Genomic DNA, 18,533 nt, shown 5'->3' on the forward strand with positions numbered 1-18,533 from the left:
AAAGCTCAACATTGAGAAAACTAAGATCATGGCATCTGTCCCCATCATTTCATGGCAAATAGAGGTGAAAACAATGGAAACAGTGACTGGATTTATTCTTTGGGGGTCCAAAATCCTTGCAGATATTGACTGTAGCCATGAAGTTAAAAGATGCTTGCTCCTTGGAAGAAAGGTTATGACCAACCTAGACAGCACCTTAAAAAGGAGAGATATTAGTTTGCCAACCAAAGTCAGCCTAATCAAATCTATGGTTTTTCCAGTAGTCATGTATGGAAGTGAGAGTTAGACTATAAAGAAAGATAAGCACTGAAGAATTGATTCTTTTGAACTGTTGTGTTGCAGAAGACTCTTAAGAGTCCCTTGGACTGCAAGGAGATCCAACCAGTCCATCCTAAAGAAGATCAATCCTGAGCATTCATTGGAAGGACTGATGCTGAAGCTGAAACTCCAATACATTGGCTACCTGATGGGGGGAGCCAACTCATTTGAAAAGACCTCGATGCTGGGAAAGACTGAAGGTGGAAGGAGAAGGGAACAACAGAGGGTGTGATGGTTGGATGGCATCACTGACTCAATGGACATGAGTTTGAGTAAACTCTAGGAGTTGTTGATGGACAGGTAGGCCTGGAGTGCTACAGTCCCTGGGTCCCAAAGAGCTGGACACAACTGAGTGACTGAACTAAATTGAACTGTGTTTATATGCCATAGTCCTGTAGTCTTTCTAGAATCAATATTGGGTATAGTATATAATATTTACTTGCATTATTGTATTCACTTTCATTTAAGGAAGGAACTTACAAATAAACATTATTCAAAATAGTAAAGCATTTAAAATTACATTAAGGTAGAATCAGGTATTTTTGCAATCTTAATAGAGCAAGAAAGCAGCATGAAATTAACAAAGGGCTTCACAGCAGGAAATTTATGCAGGTAAAGAAACAATTCACACCTGTTATCTACTGTGAATGAAATGAGACCCAGCACCATCTAAATACAATGCTATTTATTTTGGGTTTTCTTTCTTAAAAAAAGAAAAAAGGAAATGCTATTTTACAGTTTTTATATTCTTTCAATAATACTGCATGAATTAAATGATTCCGCATATGGAATAATATAAAAAGATGTCTAGATGAGGAGAAACGCAGGAAGAAATGCAAAGATGTAGAACAATGAACAAAATATGTCATTATATTCCAAAAAGAATTGAGTAAAAGAAAAGTCATGATCAAATTTTGATTAGAAAATGTGCAGATTCACAATAGTTTACTGATTATATGTCAATATAATGAAATATAGGAGACAGTCTCTTGCATTGTTAGAATTTGCTATTACTGAGTTAATGCTTAGATGAGACATACCAGGTCCTCAGCATCAAGAGAAGCACACATTGCTAAAAGTAAGACTCCTGATGCTTACTTCATTAATGAAAAAAGTCTTTGAACTCAACAAAGTATATGTTTGTCCTAATGATATTTCATCTGCAGTGTTGAAGTAAAATGCTTTATCAATAAATGCACAGTGAAACTGCAAGAAAAAGAACCCAAAACTTCTGATTCTGTGCATTGCCTGTCTCTTGTGCCTCTTTGATATTTTCACTTGGGTATTTAGTTTTCTTTGAAGCATTACTCATAGTTGTTTAAAACAGAACAGTCATTATTCCCAAAGACCAAAAAGTTCAATGAGCAATGTAGAATGGATCTATGGATATATAAGAGGAGAGACTGAGCACAGAAACAAATTGTTGAAAGATAAAGTGAGGTGTATGAACTTTTTAAGGGTTTATTTGAACATTTATTGATTTGAATTAGGCAGTGTTAACCTGGAAGTGCTTAGAAGTGCTCCACAAATAGGAGTTTAAGGAGTAGCTGAGAAAAAAAGAAGAAACAAAATAAGAAAGTTATTGATTGACTGTAGCTTTAAGCTGGCTATTTCTGATTAAAAGTTGGATGTTGCTGACTGATGTCCTTGGGTTTTGACTTTCTAGTCTTGAATCGCAGGTTTGGATTTTGGTTTGATTTCTTGGGCAACCAAGTTATTAGACCACCTCAGTCAAATGGCTTCTCTGTTTCATCAATTTCACAATATTTAATCAGGCTCATGCATACATGAGCATCCTTACTCATTCAGCAGTGTCTGACTCTCTGTGATCCTTTCAACTGTAGCCACTAGGCTCCTCTGTCCATGGGATTTTCAGGCAAGAATACTGGAGTGGATTGTCATTTCCTCTTCCAGGGAAACTTCAACCCTGGGACTGAACGGTCATCTCCTGTGTCTCCTGCATTGAAGGAAGATTCTTTACCTGTTGAGCTATCAGCGAAGCCCATTGCTTTCTTTAAGATACATTGTACTTTTGACCTTATTTTCCCTGTTATTTATGAAACAAAATGTATGATGCAATGTGTTTCATGGTTAAGTAGGCACAATTCTTCACTCAGGAAGTCTCACCCTAAGAAGAACATCTACAGGGGAAGATAGAAAATGAGAAGGTAGGAGAGGTACAAAACAAAGAAGGTTGCTCACAACTCAGTTCTACAAGGATTGAGTCATCAGCCACTGCAGTTGCTAACCAACAGAGCACCCTGAGAGGAATTTAAGATGAAAACAGGATGAGTTTGCATTGTGTTTTGGAAAATCAGGCCTCTTAGATAGATGTATATCTCAGGTAGAATATTAACAAACCTAAATATTTGCATCTTCTCATGTATAAGAAAATCACTAAAATTATTAACTGAGAAATTTGTTTCTTGTGACCAATAGTAACATTTTACTGAGTTGTACACTTGACTGCTCATATTCTTTAGACAAAATCTTATGAATACTGACTTATTCCCAACCTTCACAGAGTAGTCCCCTTAGAACTATAGAGGGGCTGTTTCCTGGGCTATCATCCTCAGCAAGACTCTGAGTTAAAGCAAAACTTTAACTCATAGCTCTTATGTTGCATAGTTTTCTTTAAGTCAACTGTAGCATAGTGAGACGCTGTCTCCTTTTACACCAAGACTATTCAATTCTCAAGGAAGAATGGGCCCTTCTCTCCTTTTTCAACACTAGCTGAGGCCTAGGAGAACCAAATAACTCTATCATAGTTTTCTAGATGATTCTTCCCTGTTGAAGTGTTCTCTGTTCACTTGAATAGTTTGCTTTTCCTGAAAGAGCATCATTTTCATCATTTTGTAGACTTACCCTTCTTGAACATGTAAGGTAGTTAGGATAGGAAAAATGAGTCCAGAATGGTGGTGACTAAAAGACAAGGAAGGGAAAAATAGAACAAAGGAAAGTCCGAGGACCAGAGTGAGGACCTCAGGTGAAACAAACAGCACTCCTGGATAGCCCAATTTGCACAGGGTGGACCCAGGGGGAGGAGAAAAAAAGATAAAAATGAGGAGTCAAAATTGGGAAGAGGCCTCTCTTCCCTTCATGCGTTTTGGATCGGTGTGTCCTCATGCCTCCAAGATGTATTTTCCTTTGCTTTCTAAATAAAACTGAGCTGCAACATGGAGTTGTAACACTGGTCCATTCGTAGCTTCAAATTTTTGTTGCAATGAGATGGAATGGAGGAAATTACACACTCCCCTGACAAACACATGAGAGAAAATCTGAACCTTTAACTAAGCACTGAAGAACAACATCAGTAGACATCACCACCCTACTTTTTCATTCACCTCTTAAAAGTTCCCTCCCACTGTTCACTTGTCCTTATTTTGTCCACATTTATTCTCTGCCTTCACTTTTTCCCCAGTTCTGCACTGTGACTATGGACATTTCCACTCTGAAATGATTCCTCTCCCAAATGAAAAATATTTTATTTTCTGTAATAGTCATCAACTATTGCTGTTAACTCCTACATTAAATTATTTTAAATATGTCTCAATGCTGCTGCTGCTGCTGCTGCTGCTAAGTCACATCAGTAGTGTCCAACTCTGTGCGACCCCATAGACAGAAGCCCACCAGGCTCCTCTGTCCCTGGGATTCTCCAGGCAAGAACACTGGGGTGGGTTGCCATTTCCTTCTCCAATGCATGAAATATTCCTACAGAAATGAAGGAAAACAGACATTGTGAAGATGAGCATCATGACCAATATATGTCTTCAAATCAGTATGAGTATTTTGTTCTAAACTTTAAACTCTTGTGTATTTTGAATATTTTTGTAGAATTTCTTTATTTTTATGCTAGTCTCTAAACTCTCAAACAATATAATAAAGATATAGGGCATGTCTATTTACCAGGAAATGAAGAATTTTTAAAGATGAAATACTTACACAGCTAAAACTGGAAAGATCCCAGGCAAAGTGGAAAAACAAGACTAATATGTTACATAAAGTGATATAGTAACAGCAAAATAAAATCACTACATTTTTAGCACCTGGTAAGCACATATTTAAGCATTGTTGAATGGAAACTTCAAGGAACTGAAGGCCATTTCTAGTCCCACTTTGTTATGGCCCTATAATATGACTATATAGTCCTTTAATTTTTAAGGTTAGGTTATTTGATTAGTGCTTTGGCCTTCACAGGTGGAACCAGTGGTACAAAAAAATAAAAGCAAAAAAACAAAGCAGGAGATGCAGGTTCAATTCATGGGCCAGGAAGATCCCCTGGAGGAGGAAGTGTCAACTGGCTCAAGCATTTTGCCTGGAAAATTTTATGAACAGAGAAGCCTGGTGGGGGTACATTTCATGGGGCAGCAAAGAGTCCCACAAAACTGAGTGTGAATAAACACACAAACAACTTTGGGAAGATAGTCTTCGGGCACTTTTGGAGGAAGTTTAGTAAAATCCTGGTAAACCAGGTATAAGACAAAATAGCTGAGGTAAACATAACTAACATTAACACTAAGTATGTCAAAGGTAAGTTATTGGTTAATCAATAATGCTTTTATGGTACTTATGATAGAACTGTGGTAAAGAGTGGGCCACACTTTTTAGACTGCCTGTATTTAAGTGTCTCTGTCACTCAAAACTTTAGTTACATCTTTCTTTTTACATTTTTCCAGGTTTTTTTGAGGTATAATGGAAAAATTAAAATGTATATATTTAAGACATAGATCAAATTGTCAACATGGAAAAAAGCAAGAGAGTTCCAGAAAAACATCTGTTTCTGTTTTAATGACTATGTCAAAGCCTTTGACTGTGTGGATCACAATAAACTGTGGAAGATTCTGAAAGAGATGGGAATACCAGACCACCTGACCTGCCCGTTGAGAAGCATATATGCAGGTCACGAAGCGACAGTTAGAACTGGACATGGAACAACAGACTGGGTCCAAATAGGGAAAGGAGTATGTCAAGGCTGTATATTGTCACTGTGCTTATTTAACTTCTATGCAGAGTACATCATGACAAATGCTTAGCTGGAAGAAGCTCAAGCTGAAATCAAGATTGCAGGGAGAAATATCAATAACCTCAGATATGCAGATGGCACCACCCTTATGGCAGAAAGCGAAGAGGAACTAAAAAGCCTCTTAATGAAAGTGAAAGAGGAGAGTAAAAAAGTTGGCTTAAAGTTCAACATTCAGAAAACGAAGATCATGGCATCTGGTCCCATCACTTCATGGGAAATGGAGAAATAGTGGAAACAGTGTCAGACTTTATTTTGGGGGGCTCCAAAATCACTGCAGATGGTGACTGTAGCCATGAAATTAAAAGACCCTTATTCCTTGGAAGGAAAGTTATGACTAACCTAGATAGCATATTCAAAAGCAGAGATGTTACTTTGCCAACAAATGTCCGTCGAGTCAAGGCTATGGTTTTTCCTGTGGTCATGTATGGATGTGAGAGTTGGACTGTGAAGAAAGCTGAGCACTGAAGAATTGATGCTTTTGAACTGTAGTATTGAAGAAGACTCTTGAGAGACCCTTGGACTGCAAGGAGATCCAACCAGTCCATTCTGAAGGAGATCAGCCCTGGGTGTTCTTAGGAAGGAATGATGCTAAAGCTGAAACTCCAGTACTTTGGCCACTTCATGCAAAGTGTTGCTGCTGCTGCTGCTAAGTCACTTCACTCATTTCCGACTCTGTGTGACCTCATAGACAGCAGCCCACCAGGAAGAGTTGACTCATTGGAAAAGACTCTGATGCTGGGAGGAATTGGGGTCAGGAGGAGAAAGGGATGACAGAGGATGAGATGGCTGGATGGCATCACTGACTCAATGGACGTGAGTCTGAGTGAACTCCAGGTGTTGGTGATGGACAGGGAGGCCTGGCATGCTGTAATTCATGGGGTTGCAAAGAGTCAGACATGACTGAGTGACTGAACTGAATTCAACTTATGTTATAGCTTGATATATCTATACATTGTGAAATAATTATCATAGTGAGGCCAATTAACACATTTATCATCTCATATATTTAATCTGTCTTTATGTATGTAGTAAGAACAATTAATATCTACCTTTCTCAGCAAATTTCAAGTATACACTGCAGTATGTTAACCATTGTTAGTTAGTTTAGTCACTCAGTTGTTTCTTACTCTTTGCAACTCCATGGACTAGCCCACCAGGCTCTCCTGTCCATAGAATTCTCCAGACAAGGATACTGGAATGGGTAGTCATTCCCTTCTCCACCGGATCTTCCTGACCAAAGAATCGAACCTGGGTCTCCTGCATTGCAGGCAGCTTCTTTACCATCTGAGCCACAAGAGAAGCCCCTATATTAACCATAGTCATAGTGTATATTGGGTTTCCCCTGTGGCGCTAGCGGTAAAGAACTGCCTGCCAAGGGAGGAGACATAAGAGACACTGGTCTGATGCCTCGGTCAGAAAGATCCCCTGGAGGAAGGCATACAACCCATTCGAGCATTTTTTCCTGGAGAAACTATGGGCAGAGGAGCCTAGCAGGCTACAGTCCACAGTGTCTCAAAGGGTTGGGCACAACTGAAGCAACAGCCTGCACATGCTGTATATTCAGTTCAGTTCAGTCGCTCAGTCGTGTCCGACTATTTGAGACCCCATGAATGGCAGCACGCCAGGCCTCCCTGCCCATCACCAACTCCTGGAGTTCACTCAGACTCATGCCCATCGAGTCTATGATGCCATTCAGCCATCTCATCCTCGGTCGTCCCCTTCTCCTCCAGCCCCCAATCCCTCCCAGCATCAGAGTCTTTTCCAATGAGTCAACTCTTTGCATGAGGTGGCCAAGTACTGGAGTTTCAGCTTTAGTATCATTCCTTCCAAAGAAATCCTAGGGCTGATCTCCTTCAGAATGGACTGGTTGTATCTCCTTGAAATCCAAGGGACTCTTAAGAGTCTTCTCCAACACCACAGTTCAAAAGCATCAATTCTTCAGTGCTCAGCTTTCTTCACAGTCCAACTCTCACATCCATACATGACCACTGGAAAAACCATAGCCTTGACTAGACGGACCTTAGTTGGCAAAGTAATGTCTCTCCTTTTGAATATGCTATCTAGGTTGGTCATAACTTTCCTTCCAAGGAGTAAGCGTCTTTTAATTTCATGGCTGCAGTCACCACCTGCAGTGATTTTGGAGCCCAAAAAAATAAAGTCTGGCACTGTTTCCACTGTTTCCCCATCTATTTCCCATGAAATGATGGGACCAGATGCCAGGATCTTCGTTTTCTGAATGTTGAGCTTTAAGCCAAGTTTTTCACTCTCCTCTTTCACTTTCATCAAGAGGCTTTTTAGTTCCTCTTCACTTTCTGCCATAAGGGTGTTGTCATCTGCATATCTGAGGTTATTGATATTTCTCCCGGCAATCTTGATTCCAGCTTGTGTTTCTTCCAGCCCAGCGTTTCTCATGATGTACTCTGCATAGAAGTTAAATAAGTAGGGTGACAATATACAGGCTTGATGTACTCCTTTTCCTATTTGGAACCAGTCTGTTGTTCCATGTCCAGTTCTAACTGTTGCTTCCAGACCTGCATACAGATTTCTCAAGAGGCAGGTCAGGTGGTCTGGTATTCCCATCTCTCTCAGAATTTTCCACAGTTTATTGTGATCCACACAATATTAACTATTGGCATAGTCAATAAAGCAGAAATAGATGTTTTTCTGGAAGTCTCTTGTTTTTTCCATGATCCAGCGGATGTTGGTATTTTGATCTCTAGTTCTTCTGCCTTTTCTAAAACCAGCTTGAACATCAGAAGTTCACGGTTCACGTATTGCTGAAGCCTGGCTTGGAGAATTTTGAGCATTGCTTCACTAGCATGTGAGATGAGTCAATTGTGTGGTAGTTTGAGCATTCTTTGGCATTGCCTTTCTTTGGAATTGGAATGAAAAATGACCTTTTCCAGTCTTGTGGCCACTGCTGAGTTTTCCCAATTTGCTGGCATATTGAGTGCAGCACTTTCACGGCATCATATTTCAGGATTTGAAATAGCTCAACTGGAATTCCATCACCTCCACTAGCTTTGTTCGTAGTGATGCTTTCTAAGGCCCACTTGACTTCACATTCCAGGATGTCTGGCTCTAGATGAGTGATCACACCATCGTGATTATCCGGGTTATGAAGAACTTTCTTGTACAGTTCTTGTGTGTATTCTTGCCAGCTCTTCTTAATATCTTCTGCTTCTGTTAGGTCCATACCATTTCTGTCCTTTATTGAGCCAATCTTTGCATGAAGTGTTCCCTTGGTATCTCTAATTTTCTTGAAGAGATCTCTAGTCTTTCGTATTCTGTTCTTTTCCTCTATTTCTTTGCACTGATCGCTGAAGAAGGCTTTCTTATCCCTTTTTGCTATTCTCTGGAACTCTGCAATCAGATGCTTATATCTTTCCTTTTCTCCTTTGCTTTTCACTTCTCTTCTTTTCACAGCTATCTGTAACCCCTCCACAGACAGCCATTTTGCTTTTTTGCATTTCTTTTCCATGGGGATGATTTTGATCCCTGTCTCCTGTACAATGTCACAAATCTCATTCGATAGTTCATCAGGCACTCTGTCTATCAGATCGAGGTCCTTAAATCTATTTCTCACTTCCACTGTATAATCATAAGGGATTTGATTTAGGTCATAACTGAATGGTCTAGCAGTTTTCCCTACTTTCTTCGATTTAAGTCTGAATTTGATAATAAGGAGTTCATGATCTGACCCATAGTCAGCTCCTGGTCTTGTTTTTGTTGACTGTATAGAGCTTCTCCACCTTTGGCTGCAAAGAATATAATCAATCTGATTTCAGTGTTGACATTCTGGTGATGTCAATGTGTAGAGTTTTCTCTTGTGTTGTTGGAAGAGGGTGTTTGCTATGACCAGTGCATTTTCTAGGCAAAACTCTATTAGCCTTTGCTCTGCTTCATTCCGCATTCCAAGGTCAAATTTGCCTGTTACTCCAGGTGTTTCTTGACTTCCTACTTTTGCATTCCAGTCCCCTATAATGGAAAGGATATCTTTTTTGTGTGTTAGTTCTAAAAGGTCTTGTAGGTCTGCATAAACCATTCAACTGCAGCTTCTTCAGCATTACTGGTTGGGGCATAGACTTGGATTACTGTGATATTGAAGGGTTTGCCTTGGAGATGAACAGATATCATTCTGTTGCTTTTGAGATTGCATCCAAGTACTGCATTTCGGCCTCTTTTGTTGACCATGATGGCTACTCCATTTCTTCTGAGGGATTCCTGCCCACAGTAGTAGATATAATGGTCATCTGAGTTAAATTCACCCATTCCAGTCCATTTTATTCGCTGATTCCTAGAATGTCGATGTTCACTCTTGCCATCTCTCGTTTGACCACTTCCAATTTGCCTTGATTCATGAACCTGACATTCCAGGTTCCTATGCAATATTGCTCTTTACAGCATCGGACCTCGCTTCTATCACCAGTCACACCCACAGCTGGGTATTGTTTTTGCTTTGGCTCCATCCCTTCATTCTTTCTGGAGTTATTTCTCCACTGATCTCCAGTAGCATATTGGGCACCTACTGACCTGGGGAGTTCCTCTTTCAGTATCCGATCATTTTGCCTTTTCATACTGTTCATGGGGTTCTCAAGGCAAGAATATTGAAGTGCCTTGCCATTCTCTTCTCCAGTGGACCACATTCTGTCAGCCCTCTCCACCATGACCTGCCCATCTCTGATTGTCCCGCGGGCATGGCTTAGTTTCATTGAGTTAGACAAGGCTGTGGTCCTAGTGTGATTGGATTGACTAGTTTTCTGTGAATATGGTTTCAGTGTGTCTGCCCTCTGATGCCCTCTCGCAACACCTACCATCTTACTTGGGTTTCTCTTACCTTGGTCGAGGGGTATCTCCTCACCGCCGCCCTTCCTGATCTTCAACATGAGTAGCTCCTCTCTCTAGAAAATAGTCAACTTATAACTGAAAATACATAGCCTCTGATCTATGTCTCTCTACTTTCCTCACCCTCAGCGCCAACACCCATCAATCTGCTCTCTTTCTATATGCTCAGCTCTTTTGAATTCCACATATAAGTGAGATTGTACAGTATTTGTCTTTCCGTGACTGGTTAATTTCACAAAAGATAGTGTCCTCCAGATTCATCCATGTTATTACACATGGTAAATTTCCTTCTCTTTTCTAGCTGAATATTATTTCGCTATATACATATTTTTTGCCTTTATCCATTTATCTGTTGATAGGCCATTTCCATATATTGGCTAATAGAAATAATGCTACATTTACTTAGGAGTCCAGATATCTCTTTGAGATATTGATTTCATTTCCTTTGGATATAAACACAGAAGTGAGATGGATAGATCATATGGTAGTTGTATTTTAAACTTTTTCAGAAACTTCACATTGTCTCTTATAATCACCGCAGCAATTTTCATACCCAACAACTATGTATAATGATTCCCTTTCTCTGCACCCTCATCAGCCCTTGTTATTTCTTTTTTTTTTTTGATATATCACTCTAACAGTATGAAGTTAAGTCTCATTGTAATTTTTATTTACATTTTCCTGAATTTTAGTGATGTTGAGCAGATTTCCATGTACCTGTTCACCATTTGTAACTTTTATTGCCTATTCAGGTCCTGTTGTGGTCCTTTAATGGACCAGAACCTGGTGGTCCAGAGTCGATGATAAGAATGTGAAGGAGAGAAAGAAGCTAATATTCCCTGCTTTATGAAGAGAACCAATAAAACCATAGAACAGGGCTTGCACTGCTCACGAAGGCACAGGGCACCCTCTCAAGGGAGTCTTGAAAGTCCAAACAGGAGAATGAGCTCAGCAGGTTTCTACACTAAAGAGAATTAGCTGGAGAGGGGGGGAGAGAGAGAGAAAGAAAGAAAGACACTGGGACCTAAGCTCTGATGGAGCAAAGGTGCTTTAATGATCTTTCTGTGAGTATATATAGGTTGTTGTACAGGGAATTTCTTTTGACAATGATAAAGATCAGAAAACCAAACGTACAGCAACTGTTATCAATGGAACAAGGGATTAACAATGGTCATAAGGTCAGGAGACAATTCATATCTCAAGAAAGAGGATCGAGACTAAGCAGTTTTGTCATAAGGAGAATGTTTACTGAAGGAGATTCATGCATGTCTCACCTTATATCCTCAGTCCTGGGAGCAGCGTGCCATTCCACTCGTTTCTCTTGCCAGAAACTGATAATGAACAGAGGATTTATGAGAAACAGCACGTAGGAATCCTCCTGTTAAACCTTCCCTGACAAAGTCCCTTACCGATTTTTCTTAAATCTATTCATTTGTTATTGGGTTGTATGAGTCTTTATGCACTTTGAATATAAACCCCTCAATATTGTATATTGAAATATGACATGCCTGGAAAAATATCAATAACCTCAGATATGCAGATGACACCGCCCTTATGGCAGAAAGTGAAGAGGAATTAAAAAGCCTCTTGATGCAAGTGAAAGTGGAGAGTGAAACAGTTGGCTTAAAGCTCAACATTCAGAAAACGAAGATCATGGCATCTGGTCCCATCACTTCATGGGAAATAGATGGGGAAACAGTGGAGACAGTGTCAGACTTTATTTTTTTGGGTTCCAAAATCACTGCAGATGGTGACTGCAGCCAAGAAAGTAAAAGACGCTTACTCCTTGGAAGAAAAATTATGACCAACCTAGACAGCATATTAAAAAGCAGAGACATTACTTTACTGACTAAGGTCCGTCTAGCCAAGGCTGTGGTCATGTATGGATGTGAGAGTTCAACTATAAAGAAAGTTGAGCACCGAAGAATTGATGCTTTTGAACTGTGGTGTTGGTGAAGACTCTTGAGAGTCCCTTGAACTGCAAGGAGGTCCAACCAGTCCATCCTAAAGGAGATCAGTCCTGGGTGTTCATTGGAAGGACTGATGTTGAAGCTGAAACTCTAATACTTTGGCCACCTCATGCAAAGAGTTGACTCATTGGAAAAGACTCTGATGCTGGGAGGGATTGGGGGCAGGAGGAGAAGGGGACGACAGAGGATGAGATGGCTGGATGGCATCACTAACTCGATGGACGTGAGTCTGAGTGAACTCCAGGAGTTGGTGATGGACAGGGAGGCCTGGCATGCTGCGATTCATGGGGTCGCAAAGAGTCAGACATGACTGAGCGACTGAACCGAGATGAACTGACTACATAAATAAGGATCTTTGAAGATAGCCTAAGTACCTCCAATAAATTATTGCAACAAGATCTATCTGACTAGATTTAGCAGCTTTATACGATCATGTGTGTGTATACACATGCTGTACCTTATATAATACAAAGTAAAGTAACAGGAAAGGAATAGAAAAGTTAAACCTAGAAAGACAAATAGAGTAGTAAGGCAGACAATAGTAGACAAGAAATTCCAACAAAATTATGAAAGGTAAATAGTTGTTATAAAAGAAGTATCCACAGAGAAATGCAAATCAAAACCACCATGAGGTACTATCTCACGCTGGTCAGAATGGCTGCTATAAAAAAAGTCTACAAACAATGAATGCTGGAGAGGGTTTGGAAAAAAGGAAAGCATTTTATGTTGTTGGTGGGAATGCAAACTAGTAGAGCAACTATGGAGAATAGTGTGGAGATTCCTTAAAAAAACTAGAAATAGAATTGCCATGCGACCCAGCAATCCTGCTGGGCATATACACCAAGGAAGCCAGAATTGAAAAAAACACATGTACTCCAGTGTTCATCACAGCACTGTTTACAATAGCCAGGACATTGAAGCAACCTAGATGTCTGTTGGCAGGTGAATGGATAAGAAAGCTGTGGTACATTTACACAATAAAATATTACTCAACTATTGAAAATAAAGAGTTTAAATCAGTTCTAATGAGGTGGATGAAACTGGAGCCTATTATACAGAGTGAAGTAAGTCAGAAAGAAAAAAAACACCAATACAGTATATTAACTCATATATATGGAATTTAGAAAGATGATAAGGATGACCCTGTATGCGAGACAGCAAAAAAGACACAGATGTAAAGAACAGACTTTTGGACTCTGTGGGAGAAGATGACGGTGGGATGATTTGAGAGAATAGCATCGAAACATGTATATTATCATATGGAAATAGATCACCAGTCCAAGTTTGATGCATGAGACAGGGTGCTCAGGGCTGGTGCACTGGGATGACCCTGAGGGATGGGGTGGGGAGGGAGTTGGGAGGGGGATTCAGAATGGGGAACACATGTACACCCATAGCTGACTCATGTCAATGTACAGCAAAAACCACTTAAAATTTTTTTTTAAAAAAAGAAGTATGCAAAGTCTATTCTCTATGTCTGTGTCTCTATTCCTGCCCTGCAAGTAGTTTCATCCCAGAGCCGTTTTTCTAGATTCAATATATAGCATTAATATACAAAATTTGTTTTTCTCTTTTTAACTTACTTCATTCACTCTTGGTTCATTCACCTCACTAGAACTGACTTAAATGTGTTCCTTTTTATGGCTAAATAATATTTCATTGTGTTTATGTACACAACTTCCCTGTCCATTCATCTGTTGATGAACATCTAGGCTGCTGCCATGTCTTAGCTCTTGTAAATAGTGCTTCTAGGAACATAGGGGCACGTGTGTCTTTTTAAATTATGGTTTTATCAGGGTATATGTCCAGCAGTGGGTTTGTTGGGTCAAATGGTATTTTATTCCTAGTTTTCAAAAAATATCACATCGGGGAAAGGAAAAGATGGGCAAATTGAAAGAATAGCATTGATATATATATACCTCCATGTGTAAAATAGATAACCAGTGTAAGCTGTTGTATAGGCACAAGCCCAACCTAGTGCTCTGTGACAACCTAAAGGTGTGAAACGGGTTGAGGGGTGGGGAGGAAATTCAAGAGGGAGGGGAAATATGTATACTTATGGCTGTTTCACACGGCTGTATTGCAGAAGTAAAAACAATTAAAAAAATCAATTATCCTCCAGTTAAAAATTTTAAAAAGGTATGAGATAAGTCTTTCATTGTTCCAATCACTCATTCATATCCTAATTTTGCAGCCCAATCGACTGCAGCACTTTAGGCTTTCCTGTCCTTCACCATCTCCCAGAGCTTGCTCAAACTCATGTCCATCAAGTCGGTGATGCCAAGCAAGCCTCTCATCCTCTGTCGTCCCCTTCTCCTTCTGCCTTCAAACTTTCCCAGCATCAAAGCCTCTTCTAATAAGTCAGTTCTTCACATCAAGGGGCCTAAGTGTTGGAGTTTCATCCTTCCAGTGAATGTTCAGGACTGATCTCCTTTAGGATGGACTGCTTGGATCTCCTTGCCGTCCGAGGGACTCTCAGGAGTCTTTTTCAACACCACAGTTCAAAAGTATCAATTCTTTGGTGCTCAGCTTTCTTTATAGTCCAACTCTCACATCCATACATAACTACTGGAAAAAACATAGCTTTGACTATACAGACCTTTGTCAGTAAAGTAATGTGTCTACTTTTTAATATGCTGTCTAAGTTGGTCATAGCTTTTCTTCCAAGGAGCATTTTACATATTTTAATTTCATGGCTGCAGTCAACATCTGCAGTGATTTTGCAGCCCAAGAAAATAAAACCTGTCACTGTTTCCATCATTTCCCCATCTATTTACCATGAAGTGATGGGACCAAATGCTGTGATCTTCGTTTTGTGAATGTTGAGTTTTAAGCCAAGTTTTTCACTCTCCTCTTTCACTTTCATCAAGAGATTCTTCAGTTCCTCTTCACTTTCTGCCATAAGGGTGGTGTCATCTGCATATCTGAGGTTCTTGATATTTCTCCTGGCAATCTTGATTCCAACTTGTGCTTCATCCAGCCTGGAATTCCACATGATGTACTCTGCACACAAACCAAGCAGGGTGACAATATACCGCCTTGACGTACTCCTTTCCTGATCTGGAACCAGTCTGTTGTTGCATGTCCAGTTCTACTTGTTGCTTCTTGACATGCATACAGATTTCTCAGGAGGTAGGTAAGGTGGTCTGGTATTCCCATCTCTTGAGAATTTTCCAGAGTATTTTGTGATCCATACAGTCAAAAGTTTTGACATAGTCAATAAAGCAGAAGTAGATGTTTTTCTGGAATTCTCTTGATTTTTCTATGATCCAAAGAACGTTTGCAATTTGATCTCTGGTTCCTCTGCCTTTTTAAAATCCAGCTTGAACATCTGGAAGTTTTTCGTTCACATACTGTTGAAGCCTGGCTTGGAGAATTTTGAGAATTACTTTGCTAGTGTGCCAGATGAGTGCAGTTGTTGGGAAATTTGAACATTCTTTGACATTGCCTTTCTTTGGGGATGGAATGAAAAGTGACTTTTTCCAGTTCTGTGGACTCTGTCTATGGGATGCTCTAAGTAACAATACTGCAGTGGGTTGTCATGTCTTCCTCCAGGATCCTCCTGACCCAGGGATCAAAACCATACCTCCTACATCTCCTACATTGCAGGCAGATTTTTTTTTTTTTTTTAATACGTGGCACCAGCGAAGCCCAAACTGTTGGGGTAGGGGCAGGAAATATTTCCATCTGGAGGCATGTGTCTTTGCAAAGCACTTCAGCTGCGTATGACTCATTGCGACCTAATGGACTCCTCTGTCCATTCGATTCTCCAGATAAAATACTGGAGTTTGTTGCCATTTCCTCCTCTGTGGGATCTTCCCAACCCAGGGATCAAACCCATGTCTCTTATGCCTCCTTCATTGACAGGTGGGTTCTTCACCTCTAGTGCCACCTGGGATTCCTGGCACAGGTAAACATCAACTACTTGTGGAGGAAGGAAGAAAATGGCCTCTACCCATAGAGAAGAAAAAAAAATCTTATTATCTCAGGATATTGCTGTGGAGAAAAGAAATAAACTTCTCTTGTAGGTGAATGGGAGGAGAGTTTGGGAACAATTTTGTTCCCAGAGGGAAGGAACAGGTGGCTGATAAAACCATACCTCTGAAGGGCAGACTCCCTGGGTTAACTGACAGTTATAAACCAGAATTGAAAGCCCTCAGCTCTTGACCTAGGAACAAATCATAAGCACTAGTATCAATGGTGCTGAATGTCCTGAAGACAGGGAATGACCAGGAAAGGGATCCCTTCAACTCAGAGGGACTGCTAAACTGATTTTTCCCTTATCCCTGAGCTTTAAGACTCAAGAAACACAAACTCAGTTCATTTTTTTCCCCTTTTCTTATCACTTTTTTCCCTGCATTATCTGTTATTGAGTAGTAGAAACCATTTTCATTACATTTGGTCTAATTATTCTTTATGGTGAGGAGTGAAATATATCTCAGTAATTCCATCATGGCTAGAAGTGGAAATCACATTAATATTGGTTTTCTGTGTAATTAGTTTTTGGGGAGGGGGAATGTGTGCTAAGTTTGGTACTGACCTGCAAGTATGGGTCAGTATGCTGCAGGAAAAAAAAAAAAAAAATTCTGGAGCCAGAGGGTATCCTAAAAACAGAACAAAAGTCATTTGGAAGTATATTGCTTCTCATGGAATTAGAAATTGAGGGACTCTTATCTGATCTCAGGGGTAGGATTAAATTCAACTTGGAGTAAATGACTATTATCTATTTATCTATTCATCTGTCTATTAACGATATATTTATGTCTATGTACCTACTATCTTCTATCTTGGCTTCCCAGGTTAAGAACCTTCTTGCCAATGCAGGAGATGTAAGAGATGTAAATTCAATCCCTGGGTCAGGAAGATTCCCTGGAGGAGGGCATGACAACCCACTCTAGTGTTCTTGCTTGGAGAATTCCATGGAGATGAAAGCCTGGTGGACTATGGTCCATAGGGTTGCAAAGAGTTGGACACAACTGAAGCGACTTGGCACGCATGCATATCTGCTATCTATCTATCTATGTATCCATCCAACTATCTATCTTTCTATTTGTATTTATGTAGGGATTTAGCATATTATAAAATGACAAGCATATTGCACATATTAATATTTAATATTACACACTGCAAAAACTAAGGTAGTATTGCACATAAATAAGAGTTCAAATAATTACAACAAAGATATCAAGATAGTTAAAAGTTGAACTGTAATATAAAAGCTTAAGTCAATTCATGTAATATATAATAATGGCAATCTAGAATCTAAATATATATAACAATTTAAGTAATCCAATTAATGCTCAGTTTTTCCCATAATGTGAAGTAGAAGTATGAGTTTGAGGCTCAAAATAACTAGATGATTGTCTAAATTTCTCGTTCTTTTTCTTTTTGGCATACCGATACCATCAAAGGTTTGAATTATTAGATTGCTGTACAAGAACCTAAACCAGGGAGAAGTAGTTGCTTAAAATGCAATTTATTACATCTGCTATCAAGTAACTGCAGATCATATTTCCAGCATAATTCTTAAGGCAGGGTGATGTGAACAAAATCCAGGTCCAGCTTCATGGGCTTGTGACCTGTATATATTGTCACAAGGATACCCATGCCAAAGTTTTGCCCAACTATTACCATTTTAAAATTCTTAATAACTTTTGATAAATGGGTCCCATATTTCCATTTTTTCACTGATTCTCACAAATTATGTACCTCTTCTTTACTAAACATCTTCCCTGGTGGCTCAGAGGTTACAGCGTCTGCCTCCAATGCAGGAGACCCAGGTTCAAGGCTATTGAATTTGCTAAGACAAGCAAACATTGCTGCATACCCTAGAAATGGAAAATGAATATGTGATTTTGTTTCAATAGTTGGAGCCCTGAATCTCATAACTAATTAGATGTCAAAAATGGCAGATTAAACAAACATTCTGACTAAACTGAATAATTCAGTATTTTCCAGGACCAGTCTTGTTAAAATTTGGTGATAAATTTTGTGAAGCCTCACTGGAACACAACAAGGTTTACTTCAAAGAAGATGCTAATCTATATCTAAGCCACAATGTTTCCATTTGCTCAAAGTAACAATGTTAATTGCAATTTATGTGGAAAATTTTATTGTTACTGTCCATTAGATTCATGGATGTTGACAGTACACAAGGATCAGTCTGAGGCTTGTTACATGATGAATACAAACAGAAACTAAAAGTAATTTAATCACATCATGAAGATTGTCCACTGAAGCTAAAGAGAGATGGATTGCCAAGTATAAATATCTGAAATGGTAAACAATTGAGATGAATGGAAAACTCTTTTCTCACTAATAGTAGAAATTAAATTCTATTTTGTGTTCACATATTATTTAAGTAACTTTTTCTTTTC

Source organism: Ovis canadensis, chromosome 10, assembly GCF_042477335.2.
Source record: "Ovis canadensis isolate MfBH-ARS-UI-01 breed Bighorn chromosome 10, ARS-UI_OviCan_v2, whole genome shotgun sequence".
Lineage (NCBI taxonomy): Eukaryota > Metazoa > Chordata > Mammalia > Artiodactyla > Bovidae > Ovis > Ovis canadensis.